We start from the raw sequence: 23,964 nt of genomic DNA on the forward strand, positions 1-23,964 counted from the left end.
ATTGAAGGTTGATCAGGGCATCATCCCCTCCATGGGAGTAGTCATGATACTCATACTCCATAACGACAGGCCAAACAATAGAACAGACCAAGGTGGCAAGTATTATTAAATAGGTCTGGGCCTCAGACACTGCTGGAAATACTCCAGAATAAGCAAGGCTAGGTGTCAGCCGTTAGATGGGGCAAGACCTCGCCAATTTCAGATGGGAGAACGAGGTAGAAGCTTCCCTTGGCACCCATGTCTGGTGAAAAAATAATGTTTTTTTACACAGCAATTCTATAAAAAACACTGGCCTGGGCAGGTGCCTTCAAGCGATCTCACACGCAATAAATACAACCCAGCAGGGCGTAGGAAGCGGTAATACGGACTTCACACAATTCCGTGGAGCGTGAGCTATACAACGAGTGGCTGTCGAGTATGCAAAATGGAGGCAGCGCACTCGCGTAGATCCTCAGGTAGCACACCCACCTACGGCGCGTCGCACAGACCCTTCTGGGTTTAAAATGCGCGTGCTGTAGAGACATCCACCGTTCACCCTGACGAACGGAGGATCAAGAGTCACCAGACGAGCTGCGTAGGAGTCCCGGTTCCCAAAAGCAAAAATGGGCAGGCACACGCCCTCACGAAACCTGAGAGAAAACCTGAGGCCGGACGCGAGCACGGGCCCTGCGCCACCTCACAGACCGCAAAGAACCCTTGAACACGGGCAGCAGGCCTAGGAACAAGCAGTGAAACACTCCACAAACTGAGGAAAACGGACCGGAGGGCCGGTCACAAACGCCGACAAAGCGCTGCGAACGCGCAAGCCAAAAAGTACTTAAACAATCAAAACAGCGCACTTAGCCAAAAGAACAAGCAAAATAGCGCATGTAGGACAAAGCGTATAGCAAAACAATAGTGTTAAAAGGACAGCATGCATACAATACATAAGCAATGAGGAAAGCACTTATTTCAGCTGCTGAGCAGCGAAGAAAGAGGAGGAAGAGCCAAAGAGGGCAGACTATCTGTGTGATGGAGGACCCCTATTGGTGGACTATGGACAATGTTAATTGGATATTTGTTTGACTACAGTTTTCCCACGGTTTGATGGGAAATATAGTCTGTTGTTAAAGATTGGCTGCTGTGTAATAAAGTGAAGACTAGAAGGCATAATCCTCGCCTCCAGTCCTGACATTGAATCTGTGCTTCAATATAGCCGTTATGATAACTAAATACTGTTTTTACAGCTATATAGCATCATATTCTCTATCCTTGATTTCATTATTCAACACAGACTAGAGTAACAAAAAATCCAAATAGATGAACAAGGTCGGCCACTAGGATTCCAAAGCAGATAAAGAAGGAAAGCAGAAAGAAATAGAAAAGAAAAAGGCAATTGGACAGGCAAACAGCTCCCACATTCTGTTCCCCGAAGGGTACTCTCCCAGCCATTCAGAATCAAATTGTCAATGCTAACACAAACTTCCCTGTCAACCCCTGGGTTATCACAGTAGGAGAACTCGAGTGAAAGCAAGGGAATTTGCTATAATCAAGAACAAAAGGTTAACCAAAATGTAAACGCACCCCCTTCTCTTAGACTGTTCAGGAAAGCTTTTGAACAATCATCCTGAAAAAAGAAAAAAATGAAATGTCCTACCCTGGTGAATCACTTTCATATTTCACAGGAAAGTACACCGAGGCCAGTAATCCTTTTGCCACAAATTAGTTTTTGCCCATCAATAGGGCTCTTTTTCTTGCAAATGACTCTGGCCTCAGGTCTGGAAAATGCAAACATCAGCTTCTCTTGAACATCACCATCTTTATTTTGAATTTCAGCTTGCAGCATTGTCATAATTTTCTAATCAAAACAAAAGAAACACCACTGTTCCCCTAAAAGCCTGTTTGCCATGCTTTCCTCTGGAAGGGAATTTATCAACTTTCTTTATTAGCGGTGGTTCAGAATCAGCAGTCCATTCAGGACTCCTGACCTGACCTCAATTACGCTCTCATCAGCAAGCATGGAAGACACTCCCAGTACCTGTAGCTGGAACTCTTTTCTTACTCTATCAAGTGTTTCCAACCTAAAATCCAGGTGCAAAATGCTTTCAACTGTGCAGTTTAGAAAATCATTACGTCATCCACCGTCCCCTTGGACTCCTAGTTCTGTCCATCCAGTGCATAACTCGTTTGCTAAGCTTGAAATTGCCCTTTCCGTTCCTATCACACGTGCACACAGATATTCCACCTTCACCTCCATCTTCAACTGCCCCCACTGTTGTCTCAATCTCTGCAGTTTTTTAGTGCAGATTAGAATGAAGGGCATTGATAGATTTCAACAGCAACTTCTCTCCATCGGTCATCTCAGAGCAGCCAGCATGAATTTCAAGCAAATCCTTCTGCATTTCCTTCTACTGCGCGGCACGGAACAAGAAAAAGTTCTTGGTATCCCTTTCTGTTTCTGTGCCTGTCCACCGTCATGCAATCAGAATGAAAAGCCAGTGACAGCCAGAGCACTGTGAGCTCCACCGGCATAAAGCACAACACAAAAGGTATTCAGAAAGGGAAAGCTCCCAGTTCTAGGAAACAGGGATGTCGATGGGGAAGGTACCATGGCTGATGCGCAGCAAATCCCAAGATGTGACTGCGGGCTACTGCTTGCTACGTCAAGTTGCGTTCTCCTCCGGGTCATCTCCCAGCATGTGCAGGGCTCCTTGGTGTGTCATCTCAATCTTGCTGGTAGCTCTGTAACAGCCACGGCATCCAACCTTCATCAGTTGTCTGCACCTCTGCCCCAACTACTGCAGCTTATTTGGTTCTATAAGGCCTGTCACCACAAAATTAGGCACCACCAGGGCTTCCGCAGCCTGTGCCCAATGCTCTGCGTCGAAGAGGTTAGGTCCACTAGTCACTCTGTGCAACAAGCAGAAGTGAAAAACTAAGCCAACATAAAGCTCTGTGACTGCTACTCCTACAGACACAATTGGTCAATACAGCTCAAGGTGCCTAATTATGTCCAAGAAGCAAAGAAAACAGAGGTTTAGGCAGAGCCTTTTTAAGTTGCAGTTATCTTGGGCCCTGCTCACCCAAGAGTCTCTTTTTCACCACTTTCTTTATTTTAGAACCTCCCATTCCATCTTACTCTTTTCCTTTCCTAAACACTGCTACCCAAGGGACCAAGTGGTTTTGCTTACAGTGCCCTTACATCACCAATGTGACTTGTAAGCAGTTTGAAAGTCAAAATACAAAAAGACACAGCAGTACAAACCAATATTTTACAGTGACACTATATGTATAAACAAGAAGGCGAACAGAAGCGCACCCTTTGTTGTTGACATTTAGCATGGGGGTGGTGGGAGTTGGTAGGGGAGGCTAGGGCTGCTCACGCCTCTCGAAGTTGATAGCCCCTCAACAAGTGATTGAAGCTTCCAAAAGCACTTTTCCTTTTGATCACATAAGTTAAACGACATTGAGTGGAAACTAAAAAATGAACTAGAAATTGGCATAATTAAAGCTGTAGCATGTGCATTTTTACTGACCAGGAAAGGATTTGATTGACAAGGGCCAATTTCCAAAGTTGATCACAAGTGAACTAAGGAGAAGATGAACGGAATGCATTCCCTTTTCACTTGCAACAGGGTGATGAATGTATGCTTCATGTAGATGTTTCACTCTCCTACAAATCCACATTTTTAAAATCCGGAACTCTAGAGTTCTTAGCTGTGTGTCTTTTCCCCCATAACGCTCAAATGTGTAACAGCTCACTGGTCCCCAAACCACAGGATGTGACTGCTCACAACCTATTTTCACCCTCCATCACCACAGGGAAGTACTTTTTAACCTTCAGCCCTCCCTGCACCCGACTGATAATACCTACTAGGCACCACAATAGTCTCCAGAGCAGAACACAATCAGCGTTGGTCATTGACCCTTGTGCTGGGCTCTTCACTCTTTCCTCCTTCAGCATCCCTGATCAGCCTTTCAAACCCTAGTTCTCTTTCAATACGATACTGCTGTCTCCCACATCCTTCTTCTCTTGTCCATGGCAGGGCCTTTTACCACATCCACCATCTGTGACCATCAACCTCACCTTCTCTGGGATTGCACAGCCGCAGAATGTCATCGTTTGCTATCTGGTCCCCTTCGGCTGTCCTTTTCCTATTCCTATTGGGCTTGTTCAGCTGCTTAACCCCAGTATGCTTCCCACTCTCCTTTCTGTCACATCCTGTTGTAGGGATTCTGCTCAGGAACAGAACAATGCTTGGGACTCAGACCATCGACGGGTAGGGACTGAGTCACCATACCACCTCAGTATCTATGAGCCAGAGTCAGAATAGCTATAGTGCCTCACTTGTCCTCCTTACCTTACCAGAGAAACAAATGAATTGGCACCGCAGAACACAACACTTTTGACCCTCTCAAGGATCATGGTACCAGGACACACCCTTTCGCTCTTTCACTAGTACTTGTCCACAATAGGATAACCACGAGACACAAAGGAAGTTTAGATTATTTAAGCTATCGTGCTCTAAAATGCATTATTCGTGCCACAATTAGAAAGAAAATGCATACCAAAAATACTATTAGCATGGTTAATAAACCGTATACCATAAACAGCGGTGTCATGTTATAAGCCAGAGTAGCCTACCATCTCTCCCCCCCCCCCCCCTCTACTGAAACTAAATGATTATATATCAAAAACCTCTGGGATTAGTGGCAGACTCCGCACCTTAGCATACACAGATGTACGTTCTACATCTCAGCCGATGTAGCACTCTTGTTTAAAAACCCTCGCTCAGTGTGTTTGCTTAAATCCTGGTGCTCATATGACAAGAAATGTGTGCTCACAAACAACAGCTTCATTCTCGTGTTATGTCTAAGTGCTAGTATTTGACCAAAGAGAATAACAAGCGGCACTGTTGTTTGACCTTGTCTGTGGTGTTCGGTCAAAATCCCAGGCAAAGAACAGAACACGAGATCTTGTACCCGTGTGAACGTACAATGTGGCACAAAAGTAATGAAGTTTATATAGTAATGTGTGCAAAAGAGAATGCGGCTTATAACATGCATAATTAGACCAACATAGGGAAAACTACAATGGGCCATTGAGGAAACACATGAAAATCTCTTCACTCCCTTCAAGCTGCTACCCTGTCCTTACACATTACATGCAACGCATATACTATATGCAATGTTGGTAAGAGAGAGGGGCTGGACCATAGGCCGTGCACTCTTATCGTATGCACAAGGCCTCTCTTATGAGCACTACATACAGAAGCATCATATTATCCTGTACCTACTACAAAGGGATTTTGGCAGCAGGCCAATTCTGCCGTATGTAGGCGTATTCACTACAGAACGTACACAACCACAGGCTATCCTTCCCGACTCTACTCTCATACATGAAGCCCAAATGAGATATATGATGGAATGTGCGATGGACAGTGAGTGGTTTGTAGAGTTTCACCTCCCCTTTTACACCCACAGCTATATAACCGGCTCAGCAGTTGCAATTCATTAAAGTAGAATAGAATGCCCCTTCCCCAGGACTAACCAAAGCAGGGACTGGAATGCCCACAGCCGGCAGGAGGGGGGATTCCCCTTTTGCACCCACCACATCTTGGCCCCCGGCTACCTTGGCAGGGCACATGAGCAAAGAAGCTAACTGTCCGGATCCTCAAACACTCCACTGAAATGTACTGGGACTGAGGGAGCAGTGGTGCTTTCTTTTTTTTTATAAAACTTTTTATTAGGTTCAGCAGTAGATATGCATACATTCATGGTCATCAGTTCAGCATTGTACTGTATACCAATACAGCGTGGAGGGGAAAGTCGCATTTACATAATCACAACAATCAGAATTCTATCACGTCTCATTTCTAGTTCTACCGATGGGGTAATACATATGCCACCACTGTAGTCGTTCCACTTGCCCCATTTCTTATCCCACTTCTTCGGGCACCCTCGTATCGCGAATACTTCCTTCTCTGCGATCATACATTTGTCGAGTTCTTTCATCCATGTCCGAACACTCGGCACGTTAGCTGCCCCCCAGCCCCTAGCGATCTCTCGTTTGACAAGGGTGTACCCCAGTGTGGCCAGTTGTTGTTCTGTCTCAGTAAGGTCTGTGGCCACCCAGATGTTAAGGAGACCCAGCCCTGGCGTGAGATTCACGTCTTTCCCTAATGCCGTCTGGATATGGGTCGTAGCCCCCTGCCACAGTCGCAGAAGCGCCGGGCACTCCCAAATTTTGTGATAAAAGGTAGCCGATTGGGCGCAGCCCCGAAAAAAAGTGGATCAGCTCTAGCTCCTACCTTTGCCAAGGTCACTTCCGTGAGGTATGACCGGTGAAGAATTTCAAGTTGTATAAGTCGGAAGCGGAGGGTAATCGCTGCGTCTTTTGGGGACATCAGAGCCGCCTGCAAGTCCTTGTCATCCATAGGTCCTAGGTCGCTCTGCCACCGTTCCCCGAGTTTGTGGAATGTATTTGGTAGGTTGTAACATAGCTTTTTATAGGTTAAGGAGATTGCTTTTGATTGTAGCGGCCCATCAAGAAGCCGGTCTTCCAACGGGGTACACTCTGGTATATTCGTAGGAACCCGAAGGCTGTGGTGAGTGCATGCCTAATTTGTAAATATCTAAACAGTTCTCCCTGCGCCATTTGGTATTGACCCTGAAGGTACTCAAAGCGAAGGATCGACCCCTTTTTGATCTGATCACCAACTGTCGAGATCCCTATGGTATCCCATCTATCGAAGCCAGGTTGATGGCAGAGGGAACCCAATCCCTGTGCATACCACAGCGGTGTCGCCTTTGTGAGGATGTTAGACCAACCCAGTTGAGAGTTCGCCTGATGCCAGATCGCCACCGCCCTCTCTTGACCTTCGAGTATAGTGCCCCTAAGTATCCAGCTCTGCCCGTTTGATATTTATCTAGTAAGTACGCAGGGTCATCAGGGGAGCGATACATCCAGTGGTTTACCACAACCAATTGCAAGGCCAAATAGTAAAGTCGGAGATCCGGGAGGGCGATTTCCCCATCATACCAACCGTTCATCAGTTTTTTGGTGGTTATGCGGGGCGCCTTGCCATCCCAGAGCAGAGTGCGAACCTCACCTTCCACTGCCTGGAAATAGGCCTCTGTGACTCTGTAAGGACAATGATGAAGGATGTATAGGAAGCGGGGAAGGGCCAGCATCTTAAACAAGGCCGTGCGGCCCACCAACGATCAGGACAGGGATCTCCAATGTTTGACATCTGTCCGCAACCGAGCTAATGGGGGGGGGGGGGGGGGGGGGGGGGGGGTGCGCAGGTTACAGTTAGTGGAGTCTGGTGTTGCAAATATTCCCAGATAGCGGAAGCCTTCCACTGCCACCTCCACCCTGCAGTGGAAAACGAGGAACCAAGCCCTGAAGTACAAACAGCACAGATTTACTCCAATTAATCTGGTAGCCTGGATATTTCCCAAAGTTCGTAAAGATATCGAGGACGCTACATATGGATTTATACGGGGAGGCTAGGTACAATAAAATGTCGTCCGTATATAGGGATATCCTGTCCTCCTGACCCTCCGCCCACCTCAGACCTCGCACCCCTCATCTCTACGGATCCAGGCAGCCAATGGCTCCAACATAAGACAGAATATCAGAGGGGAAAGAGGGTAGCCCTGACGAGTTCCTCTCCTCAGTGTAAACACCCGTGAGGTATGGTTATTAACTTTCACGTGGCCCTATATGTCAGTATATAAGAGTTTCACCCACCCCATGTATTTCGGATCAAACCCCATTTTCGCTAGTCCTTCAAATAAGTATGGCCACTCTATGGAATCAAACGCCATGGAAGCATCTAAAGAGAGCACCACTGCGTCTTCTGCTATATATTCCTTACGCGAGAGCACATTATTCAGGCGTCAAATATCTAGTGCAGTATTCCTCCCTGGCATAAAGCCAGATTGGACTGGGTGAACCAAGGACGAAATAACCGAATTCAGCCTGGTAGCGAGAACCTTCGCGAGGATCTTAGCCTCCACGTTCATCAGTGAGATCGGCCTGTAGGAGCTGCATTTATCTACAGGTTTCCCCGGTTTGCGGATCATAACAATGGACACCATCCGCTGGTCATCAGGCAACACCCCTCGTTCATAGCTTTCATTATACATGGCCCGCAGATGTGGGGCTACCTGGGAAGCGGTAACTTTTATGAATTCTAGAGGAGTCCCGTTACGCCCCATCGCCTTTCCAGAAATAGTTTGACTTATAGCCTTGCGAATCTCGGCATCTGTGAGGTCGCTGTCTAGGGTCTCTCTATCAGTTGCAGAGAGGGTGGATACGTGACTGTCGGAAAGAAGTTGGCGGGAATCTTTCATGTCATATGTGGTTGAGGGAGAATTTATCTGTTCCAGGTGTTCCGCGAAGGCATTTGCTATATCTTTTGGGTGTGTTATAATGCTACCATCAGCCATAGTCAGATTCGGGACCCATCTATCCCCTTGATCTCGTCTTTCCAGCCAGGCCAATGTCTTACCAGCCCTATCCCCAAGCTCATATAGTCTATGCTGTGTATTTAGGTCCTTGGCCATCATATGTTCCCTCACCTTTATCTTATTTCGGCCTGCTTGGGTGTGAGGCGGTGTAGTGTATCCTCTGAGGGAGTGGTAGCATCGTCTGTCTCTAGTTGTTGAAGCTCAGTTTCTAATTGGACTAGCTGGCGGTTTTTATTGTGGACATATCCCGTCTTCAAGGACAGGGCTTGGCCCTTGAGGACCACCTTGAAAGCCTCCCACAGTATTCGCGCAGACGTAACCGAACCTACGTTTTCATTGAAGTAGTTTGTAGTTTGTGTGGAGAGTTCTGCTTTAATGTCAGCAATTTTAAACAGCTAGGGACTGATAATAATAGTCGACCTCAGCGGTCGCTCCCAGTGGGTGAACTTGACTCTAATGGGGGAGTGGTCTGAGATACCCCTCGGCAGCACCCAGGAATTCTGAAAGTTCCCAACAGAGGCTACGTGTGTCAAGAAATAATCAATGTGGGAGGCACTTTTATGCGCATTCGAGAAATAGGTGTATTGCGTGTCGTTTGGATTCAGCGTACGCCAAAGATCTGTCAGACCCCAGGCCATGGTGAAGTCAGTCATATGTGTATTTGGGGCGTGCTCCGGGTCTCTGGGGGTGCCGGTCCAAGCTGTCGTCCATAGTCATATGAAAGTCTCCACCGAGAATCAGGGTGCCCATTGGAAGGTCTTAATATTTTGCCTAGGTCCTTCAGTACTTCCCTCCCCATTGCTGGCAGCAGGTACAATGAGATCACATTAATCGCTCTCCCTTCCCACTGGGCTTCTAGGACAGCGAATCTACCCCCGGGATCAGCCCAAGTGCGTTTTACAATAAGGGCTAGGTGCTTTTTGACTAAGATCCCTGTACCCCTGGATCCCATAGTGTGATCAGCATGCACCAGGAGCTTATAGCCCCACCGTGTCAATGCTTTGCTTTTATTACCAACCATATGTGTCTCCTGTAGCAACACTATATCTGGAGCCTGGCGTTTAAGGTATTGCAGGACCATCTCCCTCTTAATTTTGTCCCCCATGCCCTTAACATTCCAGGTAAGAATGGAGAGCGACGATTCTCGGTTAACCCCCATCATCCGGCAAGAAGGCAGTACAAATGTGTAATATTGGTAGCAACATGTATAGACCCCTCCAGCCAATCAGAGCCAGCAAGACCTGACATTTCCCTTTTCCCTTACTAGTATTGCGAATGAAAAGAACAACATGGAATAGTATGCAAGCACCACTTTGTAAATCCAACTATTTCTGAAAAATACCCCAACGATCCCTCTGCTGTGTCCCCTCCCCCCCTGCCCGTGGATTTTGAACTACCCACACCACAACTTGGCAGAGTGCCTCTCCCCCTCCCAACAATAATGAACCTTGTAGGGTCGGTTATCCCCAAATCCCCGCTGAGGACTGTTGGTAGTGCCACTGCAATCTTTTTGTTCCATAGTCCACCCAGTGCGTGATGCAAATCTCACAATACACATGTGGGGCTGTGTAACTGCAGTGCGTCGAGAATAAGTCACATGAAAACCCCCAAGGCCGACTACATGATACAATCTGTCTCACTACTTCAGTGGAGCAAATAGACATGTTCCGCATCTTGTAGGCCCAATCGCAGGCAAGGCCATGATGTCCGCACATCGTCTACGTGCCTTGTGTACCAGTGGATTCGTTCGAGGGTATGGTCTCACCGCTCTTCATTCGCGCCCTTGTTCTGTCTGTCTGTCCTCCACGCTGGCCCCCGACTTTACGCCATCCCTCGAGCCACTCCCACGTGTCCTCCGGCGACGTGAAGAACCATGTTTTGGCCTCTGCTTCCATTCTAAGTTTAGCCGGAAGGAGCATGGCGTATTTCACCTCACGGTCACGGAGCTCTTTCTTCACCGCCTGGAAGCTCCATCTTTGAGCCTGGACTTTGGCCATAAAGTTCGGGAAAAGTGTGATTTCAGCGTTGTCCAGTTTGAGTGGTGGGTTAGATCGCCCCGTTTGCAGGATAGTGTCCCTATCTCTATAGTTAAAGACACGTGCTATAAGCGGCCGCGGAGGTGCTCCCGGTTTTGGCCTACCTCCTGGCATTCTGTGCGCTCTTTTGATCGAAAAATAGCTGGACAGTCTCTTATGTTGTAGATGCTTTATGATCAGGTCTTCCACATAGAGGTCAGCGGCTGGCCCTTCAGCTCGTTCCGGCACCCCAAGAATACGTATGTTGTTTCTCCGGTCCCTCTCTTCATATTCATCCAATTGTTGTGTCATTTGAGCTTGTCGACTTTGGAGTTCAGCGACTTGGGTCTAGAGCAGAGCTGTGTCCTCTTGCAGCGACGACGTTACTATTTTGAGATATTTCACTTTCTCATCCATTTTACAGAAATCAGCTCGTAAGAGGGAGACCTCGGTGGTGACTGAGTCGAGAGAGGACCGCACTCCCCCGATAGCCGCCATGACATCTCGTAGGGTTGGTTCTTGTGACTGGTCTGGGTCTCCCTGCGATGCCGTAGCCTCCATTTGCTGTGGACTGCGACTCTGCGACTCTGACCTGGTCCAGGCGAATTTGGCGAGTTAATTGTGCGCCGGTGTTTTGGGGCCCCTAGTCGTTGCCATGATTAGACCACCTTGCAGGAAGGCAGACAGCTGGCGCAAGACACAGTCTGGGTACTCACCGCCGCCTACCCAGTGTAATTGTGAATTCCGCCTGTGGCCTGTCGGGTTTCCCACAGAACTCTCAACGAGGGCCACTGCGTCCAACCTCCTCCGGAGCACACAGAGTTTCCGTGTGAGTGGGGGGGGGCCCCAGTGTCAGGTCTCCCCCGCAATACTGGTCAGTGGTGAATGGAGCAAGATGTCAGTCTCTTTTTCTCCTCACTATACACACCGATAAAGTCACTTAGGTCTACAGACACCCCAACGATCAGCCAGGCCTCTCTCAACTAGCTCTCCTCCAAGTGCGGTAACAATTGAACTCAGGGTGATGTAAGAATCACACTCTTTGTCCCTGGGGCAGGTCGCAGAGCAGCGCCGATACTTGCCCTGAGTGCGTTGTAGAGGTCTATTAGTTGCCTTAGGGTCCCACCAGCGGTGTGATGTGCGTCACCCCATTTACGTCTATGAAATCCTCGCTGTTGCCCCAACAGGTCAATTGCTACTCCGAGTCCCTCTTCCTTCCCCACTATGAGGATGGGGTACTCGCAAATGTTCAGAAAAATCAGCCAGGACCATAGTTAGTCAGGGAAGGAGGGGCCCCCACAGGCCACAAAGTAGTGGGGCCTTCGCAAAGTAAGTAGTCACTGTGGCCCTTAAGTTTAGAAAAGAGGCTGTACCTGCGGTGATATGGCAGGCGGAGTCCGGTCCTACGGATCAGCGGTCTTTCCTCACCGCCTTCGCGCTGCCAGGTCTTGGACGGCACACACAGCAGCAAATCTGATAGGCCCGCAAAGCCGGGGCCTCGATTAGGAGCCTCCCAGGGGCAGTTCAAGTCTCGGCGCCGCCTCACCCCTGCCTCGTCCCCGTGAGCGCTCCTTCCACAATCGCTCGGGACGGCCGCCGGGCGCGTCTCAAATGAGGTGCGGGGGGGGGGGGGGGAAGGAGTGAGCACACACAGCACCCGGCCGCGGCCCGCTTCCGAGTCTCAGGCACCAAGACCCGACCGGGGCTCAGGACACCGCCATGTTGTCCTCCCGGCTCCACCTCACAGGCAGTCTCGCCATATTCGTGTTTACAGGGCAGGGAGGCACAATCAGCAATAGCGGTGGGCTCAGGAGTCGTGGGGGCCTCTGTCGCTTCAACAGTGGAGATTTTACGGCACAGGATAATGACGGATCCTGAGCGGGATGCAGGAGCCTCTCTAGCCAGACGCCATTCTCCTCGGCTGCTAGCCACGCCCCCAGTGGTACTTCCTTGAGTCTTATGAACTTTTATTTCTTAAAATGCTGTAATGATGTATATTCCTCTATAATAGTAGTCAAAGTAATTCCACAAACCAGTATTTTGCCTGCAATTAATTTAGTCTTCACAGGGTATTGAGCCTTTAATTACAACTAAAATATCAATGCAGAAAATGTCCCCGTTTCACATTTACAGTCATGCATAATTAATCCTTCCTATTTATCCATCCGCAGTAATTTACCCAAGCAACCACCCTCATATGCTTCTATCTATCCCACACTTATTCTGATTTGCAAACGGCGATAATACATGCAGAAACAAGCCCAAAGATACAACCCTGCAAGAAACCTCCAATCTGCGTCCACCCACTTGATGCATCAACGATCGTTCAAGAGAACCAATCACAGAGGCAGATCCCTGGGAGTACCAGGCTCCAGACTGTGGAATGCAATCAATTTATGATTCATGAAACTTTTGAAGACAGAACTACTCAGACGTCCTTTCTACTTAAACTCAAAGATCTAGGGTTCCAACCGAATACCATCAGAATCAAGCCCCACCCACTCGTCCAACTGCACTGCAACTTCCTTTGCCTCCTTACCAATTTATAAAGCTTCAGCTCTTCTAGAACTCTAAGGTAACTGAAAGAAGCCACGAAGTACTATAAAAACCTCACAATCCATCCGCTCTCAGACTTTCATCTTTGCTTATTCATTGAACCGTTCATCATAATTTTTTCATCCATCAATCCTTGGTCTATCATTCTAATACACAGTCATACATTGACTAATCATCCATCCACTACTACTTCCATTCATTCATCAAAATTCCACTCATCCATCCATCCTCATTCTTTCCATAACCATCAATGTATTCATCAATTCATCATAAACTCTTATAAAACAATTCAGAGCCTTTGTAAGAACTCAGTTTACAAAGGCACCAACGCATGTGTCCATGCTGGGCTGACAGAAAGCTAAGGAGGGCGAAGATAGACAAAGGTAAAACAAATGTGTTATGGGCTGCACCAAAAAGACACAATTAACTTAAGGTGGTCAATCAAAGCCAACAGGCGTGTGTACCAAGGACTTGAGGTGCTTGCAGGATAGACGATCTTTGAAGAATGAAGTGGTTATGGAGCAAGGTGCCATTCGCTGTGGGAGAAGGAGCAACCAAATACCAGGGAGGGAAAAAATGTGAATCTTGTCGACATGAAAAGTGCTGTAAGAGCCAGAACTGATGTCCAGTGTGCTTCAGTATGATGAGAATGTGATACCATCATAATTGTATATAATTGGTGAGTTGTGAGGTCACTGCAAGACAATCAGAGATATTATGCAAGATTATTCATGCATGTTTGCATTAAAGGGCCTATTATTTACGCACCAAGGGATAATTAATTTTGTGGTGTGTGATACATAAACAGTAATTATTAGCTGTGTTGCAACTTATCATTAAGAGAGGTTTAAGGGCTAAGGAGGCATGTTGTCCAGCAACAAGCAAGAAAAATCTGATCCAGAAGAGCACATCACAAATGCAGAGAAATAGATGGACATTGCAATCAGCATTATCACTCAGATGTTCTTCATCGCATTCAATACTTAGTCATTGCAGTGATTTAATTACTGACTTTTTATATTTTCACTAAACGTTTTATAATTATACAAGAGATGAACTTTGAAAGCTAGGCATCTAAACAACAAAAAGAGCAGGAGCATCTCTTAAACTGGTGTCACAAGACATCACAGAAAACATAGGCTCATAAAAACTGTTCACTATATTTTTGGGGTTTTCATCCAAACTGATGCCTTAATCAAAGAAATACACTTTCTCCTGCTATAGTTTTCATCTGGCACCAGACAAAAGGTAAATATTAGGTCTCTTATAAAGTAAGATTACAGTTGCCACTATATGACTAACTGCGAACATTTGCAGTAGATATCTTGATATTTGCACTGAGGCGCAAAAATCTGGATCCCAATGGATACAATGAGTCACAAAGAAAGAAAATATCCAAGAAAGAAGTGACTCAAACAGATAATTTCACCAAAGAACAAAAATATATTTCCACTACAACGTTTCAGCTTCCACCTTCCTCAGGTAGTACAAGATGGTTTGCTCAGTGGTTGCACAGATGACACTGCTGAATTTTCAAAAAGCATCATGAGTGAAGATTCATTTTGGAATGTGCAATCAATGCAGTCCTGAGAGCTTCTTGAGATATGCAGTAATAAGGTGGTATTGTCAGTAATGTTCAATCCATCTGTATGCAGTGATTTTTTCTTTAATGTCGGTTTATTGAATACAAACAAATAGAAAATTACACATGCTGCAAAGAACGAAGGGCAAGGGTGGGGGAGGGGGGGATGGGGGGGGGGGGGGGTAACCAAAAGCATCGTCAAAATAAGCCATCAGTCTTAAGACCCAGCAAAAAGGGAGTAGATTCAGATTTCAAAAGTTCTCAAACACATATGTGATGAGGGCATAGCACTGTCCAAGACTTAGAAGGCAACATCAGAGAGAAAGTTCTCACCAGCCCTCAGGGAGAGGCCATGTAGGGGGCCAAGAGGCAAAGGCCCAGCTAAGGTGTCATTGTCCGATAATGGAAGAACACAGCTGCAACCTGGGAATCAAACAGTGGATCAAAGCTAACAAAGTATAGTCAGAGCAAGTGGAAGTTACAGGTCGTACTGCGACAGCATCAATACACTTTGCGGCAAATAACATAAGAACCATCACAGAACGAGAAAGAAAGGAGACAAAGAAAAAGAAGAGAAAAGGGAGGAGAATCAAAAGAAGGTGGGGAGAAGCGGATGCGCCAAGGGAGCGAGGAGGAGGGAAAAAGGCCAAGACCCAGAGTGGAGGCCGGCATTCATAAGGCTCGAAGAGCCCACTCGGCAGGCAAAGCAGGCTACTCCAGGGAGTCTGGTCTCTTGCCTCTAGAGAAAGGCTCTAAGGGATCGTAAAACAGTTGCAGAGCCCGCAAACTAGGGGGCATCAAGCGGGAATGTTCAGTTTTAGTAAGGTAGTGTATAAGTGGACGCCAGATGTGATCAAACCGTGTGTCAGTATGAGTGAGAAGGGCAGTAAGCAGTTCCAGTGAAAGGACATCCCACAGCCGGAGAAACCACGCAGCAATAGGTGTGGGGCCCGTTCCAGCAAGAGGCAATGGACTATCGCGCTGCTCCTAGTAAGTGAAGGATGAGATGCCAGTGTGCTGAGGTCATGGCTTTCAGCGTGTCGGACTGAATGCGCAGAAGCACCAGGGACGGGGTAGCAGGGATCGGGAAACCTACCACCTCTTTAATGTGGCTGAGGACTTCCTTCCAGAACACTGTGAGTCCCGAGCAAGACCACCAAATGTGCAGGAAGTCCCCTCTATCTGTCCGGCATCTCCAGCAGATCGGAGGAGTGTTCGGGAACCTCTGGTGGAGACGAGTAGGTGTATAATACCACCGTGTCATCAATTTGTAGGCAGATTCGCGCTGGGGAATGCTACGGTACACCTTAGGGATGACTTGCCACAGGCGGTCTCATTCTTCCAGGAAGATGTCAGCAGCCAGATCAGATGCCCAGCGCATTTGATAGCCATGGAGCGGAAGATGCCCAGAGTGTTGAAGGACAGAATAGGTTTTGGCGATGAGGCCCCTAGACCCGTCAAACGTACGGACCAGAGACTCAAAGGGGGTGAGTTGCAGAGTCACCTTCCGGGAGTACACAGGAGAAGACAGCCAGTGACGCAATTGGCAATACTGCAGGCGCACATTGTCAGTAAGATGAAAGAATTGTTTGCACTGACCAAAAGAGCGGAGGGCAGAACCCTGAAAGAAATCTTGGAGAACACGTCGACCCGCTATGGTCCATGCCTCAAAGGCCTGAGGCTGAAAAGCAGGGGGGAAACGCAGAGTTGCGTGTGAGCGGGGTGTTGGGGAAAAGAAGGTCGTAAGGTCCCGGGAAAGTGCCAGTCTATCCTATATCTTCAAGACCATTCTCGTTGGACTCGCTAAGCAGGCACTATGAGGACGTGCATCACGCGGAAGCCAGGCAAAGTCCCACAGCAGTCTACAAGCCACCGCACGGTCCATATGGAACCAGTGCTCCTCACTTTCAGGAACGATACATTCTGATATAAAACGGAGGTGACAAGCCCAATAGTATTCCAACAAATTGGGACAGGACAGGCCACCCCGAGATCTGGGGAGCATGAGTATGTTATAAGAGAAGCGGGGGAGCGACTTCCCCCATATGAACTTGGTAAAATCTTGTAACAGGGCCTGGATGTCTGCATGCGGAGTAGGAAGAGAATGGAACAAATAAAGGATTTTAGGAAAAAGGGACATCTTAACAGCGTGAAGGCGGCCCAGCCACGACAGAGGGGAGACCTTCCCATCGACTCATTTCTTCACAGACAGAGTGTCGGTATCTAGGCCAATTAGATGAGGACCAAGAAGAGAGTGTAGGAATTAAGTCTAAGCCCAAATAGTGACTCGTCAGTCCACTGTACCAGGAGCAGGTTCCGCAAGCTCTGGACCTCTGACGCCGAAAGCTTGAGATTGAGAGCGTGGGATTTTGCCCGATTAATTTGATAGCCCGAAGCGGCCTCAAAGGACCCCAAGAGTTCAGTCACTGCGGGAAGAGAAGTCGGCAGAGAAGACAAGGACAGCAGCAGATCATCGGCGAAGAGAGCAGCCTTATAGTCCGTACCTCCCATACGAATACCCTGATTGCGGCGTATAGCAATAGCTAGGGGCTCAACGACAAGCGCAAATAGTAGAGAAGAAAGCAGGCACCCCCGACGAGTGCCGTGGTGGATAGAGATAGGGGCGGTGGTAGAGCCGTTGAAATGAATACAAGTTGTAGGTTTCGCTTAGGGGGGCCATCAATTTAGAGATAAATCCAGGTCCCACGCCAATCTTCCGAAGGACTGCCCGAAGGAAGCCCCAGTCTGCGCGATCAAACGCCTACTCGGCGTCAAGGGAAACCAGACAGGCAGGGATATTTCTGATACACGACTTTTCCACCAAGTGGGCAATGGGCCGAATATTGTCGGTGCCCTGCTGGTGGCGGACGAATCCCACCTGATCAGGGTCGATAAGGCCCAGAAAATGGAGCTCCAACCGGTTCGCTAGGATTTTGGTGAATATCTTGGAGTCAGTATTTAACAAGGCAATGGGGCGAAAGGAAGCCGACAGGGTCGGATCCTTGCCAGGCTTTGGGACAAGCACGATTTCCGCTTCATTCATCATAGGAGAGAGGCCCGTATGGTCAGTAAAGCTATTAAAGAGATGGAGTAAATGGTCTCGCAATTGCGGGTAGAAGTAGAAGACCCGATAAAAAGCAATCGGTAGACCGTCAGGACCCGGTGTTTTGCCGGTCGGTAGCTGCTTCAACGCCTTAGCAAGTTCCCCATGGGTAATAGGCTTATCGAGCAATTCCTTGAAGTAGGGATTGATAGGGTCCCAAGGACATGAATCGAGGAACGTCTGAATCGAGGAACGTCTCGACCGCCTCCAAGGGGCAAGGGTCGTGGGCATAAAGATCCGTTTAAAAAGCCATTAAGGTACGACTCTTGTCCATTTCCGAGATAGACCAAGAGCCATCTGGACATTTGAGCTTTGCAATGTGAGATCGGGAAACTTGGGCCCGCAGGCGGCATGCTAAACACGCACCAACCTTGTGGCCACCCACGTAGAAGTTTTGCTTAAGGTTGACAAGCAGCCGTTCAACCTTATTAGTGCGTTGTAAGCGCATTTGACCGCGCAGGACAGCAAGACGGCGCTTGTTAGCAAGAGAAGGACAGGCATGATCACGGGAGAGGGTGGATTCCACCAAACGGGCCTCACAGGTCCGGGCAATAGAGATGGAGGTGATAACCCTGCAAACAGTAGCCTTGAGGGACATGACTAATGGCTGATCACTTTTACTAGTACTCCTGCCAACTGGCTTTCTCAGTGTAAAATCTTGGAGTGTGCCATTACTTGGCGCCCTGATTTTCCCCTAATTGTATGTGGTATTCACAAAGGTTCCTGGGCAAATGAAAGGTGGAGTACCCTCACAGTTTGGATTGACAAGACGACCCCCTAAAAAAGATTACTGAAAAGGTCAGGGAAAAAGGGGGAGAAAAACAACCAAACATACAAATGTACATTCCCTCTGGACCTATATTTCTTTTAGAACAACTCGAGTGAGCTCAATTCTGGGGTTTAGAAAATATTCTTCTCCACACCAAAAGATTCATTACTATTTCATCTTTTATTTTTCCTTTTTTTTCCTTTATGTTTCACATTTTAAATAACAATTTCATTTATTTTCACAATATTTTACATAGATATGACTGTCATCATTGTTTAAATAGTAATGCTGTACATATAGTGCAATTAGTCTCAAAGCTTGTGTGATGACAGCTAACTAAATACAGTAAAATCAATTTATACAACACCCCCACACAAAACCTCACACCTCTCTCATCTCTACTAACACATCCCTTGCACACTCTCACTCTGCACCCCAGAACAACGTATGGAAATATCCAGGTGATAAAATCAACCCTCAGTTGCTGTGCTGGTAGCTAGGGTGTCACACTCTCTCTCTGGCCAAAAGTGTTGTTCTCGGGTGGAGAGTGAGAGTGTTTAGTGTGCAAGGGAAGTGTTAGTAGAGATGAGAGAGGAGTGAGTTTTTGTGTGAGGGTGTTGTGTAAATTGATTTTACTGTATTTAGTTAGCTGTCATCACACAAGCTTTGAGACTAATTGCACTATATGTACAGCATTACTATTTAAACAATGATGACAGTCATATCTATGTAAAATATTGTGAAAATAAATGAAATGATGCTATTTAAAATGTGAAACGACGGGAAAAAAAGCAAAAATAAAATAAAATATGAAATAGTCATTAATCTTTTTGTGTGGAGAAGAATATTTTCTAAGCCCCAGAATTGAGCTCAGTTGAGCTGTTATACAAGAAATATAGGTCCAGAGGGAATATACTTTTGTTTGTTTGGAGTGCCCCCACAGCACAGCTCTTTTCTCCCACCCATCTCCCCCCCCCCCCTCTGTAGAAACAACTGTAAAGCCAAGGGCGTGTATCTGGTTTCAAATACACATTCACTTAATTGTGAATGCTTGACCCTTACAAAGTAATTTCCAGAAGAACACAACAATTAAGGATGGTGACCAAGCAAGAGTATGGACAAAGCTGCACACCTTACACTAAGAGATGGGATATATGTCCATTCCCCGTACACTGTGCCCTGTTTAGTCACAAGAGAAAGGAAACTACAAAAGCACCTGGTTGGCCAGAGGTCACCTAGACACCCAATCCACAAAAGTAGAGTGACAGTTCCCTGTGGCCTTGTTGCAGTGTAACTGTGACATGCCTGAACAAAATTAAACTTTGATTCTCACTCTAAAAGTAGTGAATGGGCATTGTACTGAACATGGTGGTCTTATCCATTATTTTTTTACTGGGAGAGCCATACCCACCTGTGTAGCGAAAGGTTGGGACAAGAGGCTAAATCATTGTCTGTTTTTCCAGGAAGGATAGAGAATATTCGTAGGTATTTGTATTTCTATACTGAAAAACTAGCCAAATGATAGTGGAGCACTACAGGGTCAAGGCCAAACATATTGAACAAGTGATTGGCAAGGTTGCTTGTTCCAAAGACTAAAAGTAGACTGTTGCTGCATTCAAATGTAGTTTTCTTCAGAGAAGTGTGTTTGGTACTTTCCTAAATTGGAGAAGGGTTGAGAAGTTCCTCAAGGATACAGGAATCTAATTTGAGATCCTGCGTGCATTGATGGAGGACGCCTAATATCAAGTTTATGATCTGGCTTGACAACGCAGCTGTCGCCAATTACAAGAGAATCACCAGGAGAGGGGCTTTGGCTCCACTCACATGATGGGGGGCAAGAGTAAGTTTTGATAGGGCAGAAGTAGAGTGCTTCTACAAAAGTGCTTGCCCTCCCAACAGCTGTGATGATTTTGTTTATTTCTCCACCTGCTGGAACTGTCCGGGGTACACACAACAGTGGAATGCTATTAGACTGTCTTAGATTACTAGACAATTATGTTATGTTTCTCTGGCAGCAGCACAGTTGGGAAGAGGGTCCTAATTAACCTACATGGATATCTTTTTAGGTCTAGCTTGACAGTGCAATTGTCAGCTGACCTTTTAACCTACACCAATATTATTCTACGGTTCTTTGTTTCCACACAAATACAGAATTATTCTCATGCTATTCACTTGTAATTCTTCACATCACCATGCAACATTCCAAAAGAGCCAGACCTTTTGACATTGCCAATGCACTTTTTTGTCTTTGTTCTGATGGTGTACTGGATGTGGATGGAACAAGAGCCAGTTGAGATGGTAAGCTCGTCAGCTGGGCAGGCAGCAGTGCTGTGCTTGTTGGTTTTGTAGATAATACAGCTGGTTTTGAAGGTAGGACGTGCATCACCATGTAACATTCCAAAAGAGCCAGACCTTTTGACATTGCCAATGCACTTTTTTGTCTTTGTTCTGATGGTGTACTGGATGTGGATGGAACAAGAGCCAGTTGAGATGGTAAGCTCGTCAGCTGGTCAAGCAGCGGTGCTGTGCTTGTTGGTTTTGTAGATAATACAGCTGGTTTTGAAGGTAGGGCGTGCACGCAAAGGAAGCCAGTGGAGATTCATCAGGATGGAGGTGATGTTTTAATCTTTATTGAATCCCTTTATTGAATCCCTTGAGGAGTTTTTCTGCTGCATGTAGCATGCCTTTGAGGGGTGCAATTGTGTTGTCTGGAACACCATCTAGGAGGACATAGCCACAATCAAAAAGTAAGTTTACAAGGACTGGAACATTTCTGAAGTCACTTTCAGGGAGGAACATTTTAACTTTCTGACAAAGACTGAGAGAATTACATCTTATGTTATGCAGATTTGTAGAGCGCAGTACCGCCTGGGAGGGCTTTTGGCGCTGAGCAGGTAAGTCTAGACACACCTGGGGCTACTCAAAAAAGCCAGCTCTTCAGCTTCATGCGGAATTCAAGACCTCAGGATGAGGCTCTCATGTATAGAGGCAGGTCGCTCCATGCTTTAGGAGCGAAGCGATGAAGGTGAAGGCTTGACCATCAGATCTGGTTTTCCCTGTGCATGGGATTAGCCAATTAGGAGCCTGGAAGAAGGGAGGTGTCTGGAAGGTTTGTGAAAGCAGATGCAACTGCTGAGGTATTATGCCAGTGTTATGAAGTGCCTTGAAAGCGTGGGTGAGGAGTCTGAATTGAGCTAGTTTGTGAATGGAGAGCCAGTGGAGCTACTTCAGAGGTGGTGTGATGCGAGTGCATCGTGAGAGGTTGAGTGATTCTGGCTAACGGGTTCTGAATGTTCTGTGGCTTTCTGGTGACGCTTTTGTTGATCCCGGCTTAGAGGATGAGCCCATATTTCAGCTAGCTTATGATCCGGGCATACAAGACCGTTTTCCGGATGTTGATTGGGAGCAATTTGAAAACCTTCATCAGCATCTTCATGATATGGAAGCATGAGGCAGTGACGGCATTGACTTAGGGCAGTCATGTCAAGTTTGCTGTAGATGATGATCTAGGGGCTCTTGGTGTGGGTGGTGGGTGATGATCCTGGCTCCGCTGTCCCCCGGAATGAGTCCCACAGTGACATGCTTTCCAGATGATCACAATGTCAGTCTTATCTGTTTCCAGATTTAAACAGTTGGTCTTCATCCAGTGGGCAATTATAGTCATGGACCCTGATCCAGTTCTCAGCTAACGAGTTGTGAGTCATTCGTGCAGGAGAGGAAGTTGATATTGTGTGAACGGATGATGCCAGCTAGAGGGATCATATATGCTTTGGCACCAATAAACTGTTTAGATTGAAATGGTAGCAGGTTAACCCAGTACGCTTTTTGGGAAATGAGGTTTCTGAAAACGATGGCGCAATCTGAGTGTTTGTCTCCTGACAATACACCACCTTCAATAATTGAGGATTTTGCCAGTGTTTGATTAGCTATCTCCAAGGCCTTACCTGTAAAATGTTTTACTTTTAAGCCTCCCATCTCACTGGTGGTTTAATGCAGCCTGTTCAAAAATACTTAAGCAGCTGAAGGCAGCCCTTAAATCTGTACCAAAAATTAGAGATATAATTATTATTGCACATAAAAAATATAAAGGCACTTGGCTGCCAAGGTAAGGGAAATCATCATTTTATATAAAGCAAATTGTCTCTCAATAGCTACGTATGGGGCAGGTGTTGGGGGGGTTGTGACGGCTCTAGACTCTAAACAGCAGAGAACAGCTTTCTTCGAAGTCTCATCATTGTGCTACAAGGGTACACCGACCTGCTTTTGTCACTCAGAAGTGGGCTTTATTCTGAGTCTGGCACCACTTATTGTGATTACAAATTTGGCAAACTACGGAGTTAGGATTCTCTAAACGTATTCTTCAGGCTTGCCTGGTATCGGATAATGCGGAGTCTATACCTTGGCTGGAGTACCTTAAACGCACTTTAGTAGGCTGGGTGTCAGAGCATTTTAATAACCCTGATCAAATTTACCGCTCAGCTAGAGATCAGTTAAACTTGGCATTTTATGAGCAAGCGCAGCATATCTGTAGGCAATAAGCCACTCAGTAACACTCTGGCAAATTAGTTTATTTAACATCTGGCCAGGAGTTGGAATTTTACCTCCCTTGCATGGAAAATGAAAATTTAGGTTATATTTAACTAGGCTTTGATTGGTGTTAATGCATGTTCTCTTACCTTTACCACATCAATAGGCTTGGTTTTAGAATCTTCATCCTTGCGATAATTTGTCAAGGCAAAGCACACTGCACTTTCTAAATCAGTGAGAACGCGTTTTAAACTTTCTCGTTTGTGCTCATGCAGCTTTAATTCTTTTTGGAAGGCTTTAGATTTCTGCAGAACCTTGACTCGCCAGAGTCTTGATATGCTGTGATCAGTTGTATTAGTCACTTATCATTAGGAAAAGATATTGCTAATTGGGGTGAGTTTTGGCATCGAGACTTCATATTGTTATCAACATTGTTACCCCATGTTTTTATAGGATGAGATTTTGAATGTTTGTATCTATGTATTTTATTAAATGAACTGTGTGTGCAGTTTGTTGCCAACTTGTACTTTTTGGCTCCAAGTCGAACAATCTCGAAAACTGTTCCCAATATCCTCAACTGTCTGATGAGGCAGGAATTTGCCTGCACCTTCAAGACTCCTTTTCTTTCAAGTCGTTGTCACTGGTCATCGTCGTGGGGTACACACTACGGTGGGTTAGGTCGAGTCACCATCCACAGCAGCCTCATGACTGACCCGACATCCAATAGAAAATTCTGACGGACCTACTACTATTTTATAGCTCACTGCCCGGGAGTGCACGGCTACCAAAACGCTGTGAGGCCACCGATGGGGGCGGGGGTTTAGTGATGCTATACACACTACGAAACAATAAAAAGCATCTCGTAAGATCATAAGGAGAGCAAAATTACAGGCGGCGCGTATGTGCTGTCATCTCAACAGGGGTCGTTGCTGTCTAGTCAACGGTAAACTGCAGG

General features: G+C 46.6%; 1 protein-coding gene across 1 annotated transcript in view; it reads right to left on the reverse strand.

Annotated features, from left to right (window-relative positions):
• ENPP5 (ectonucleotide pyrophosphatase/phosphodiesterase family member 5) overlaps positions 1-23,964 on the reverse strand; it is a 250,896-nt gene that overhangs the window by 226,432 nt on the left and 500 nt on the right. The window lies entirely within an intron of this gene.

The sequence above is a fragment of the Triturus cristatus genome, chromosome 6 (assembly GCF_964204655.1).
Source record: "Triturus cristatus chromosome 6, aTriCri1.1, whole genome shotgun sequence".
Classification (NCBI taxonomy): Eukaryota; Metazoa; Chordata; class Amphibia; order Caudata; family Salamandridae; genus Triturus; species Triturus cristatus.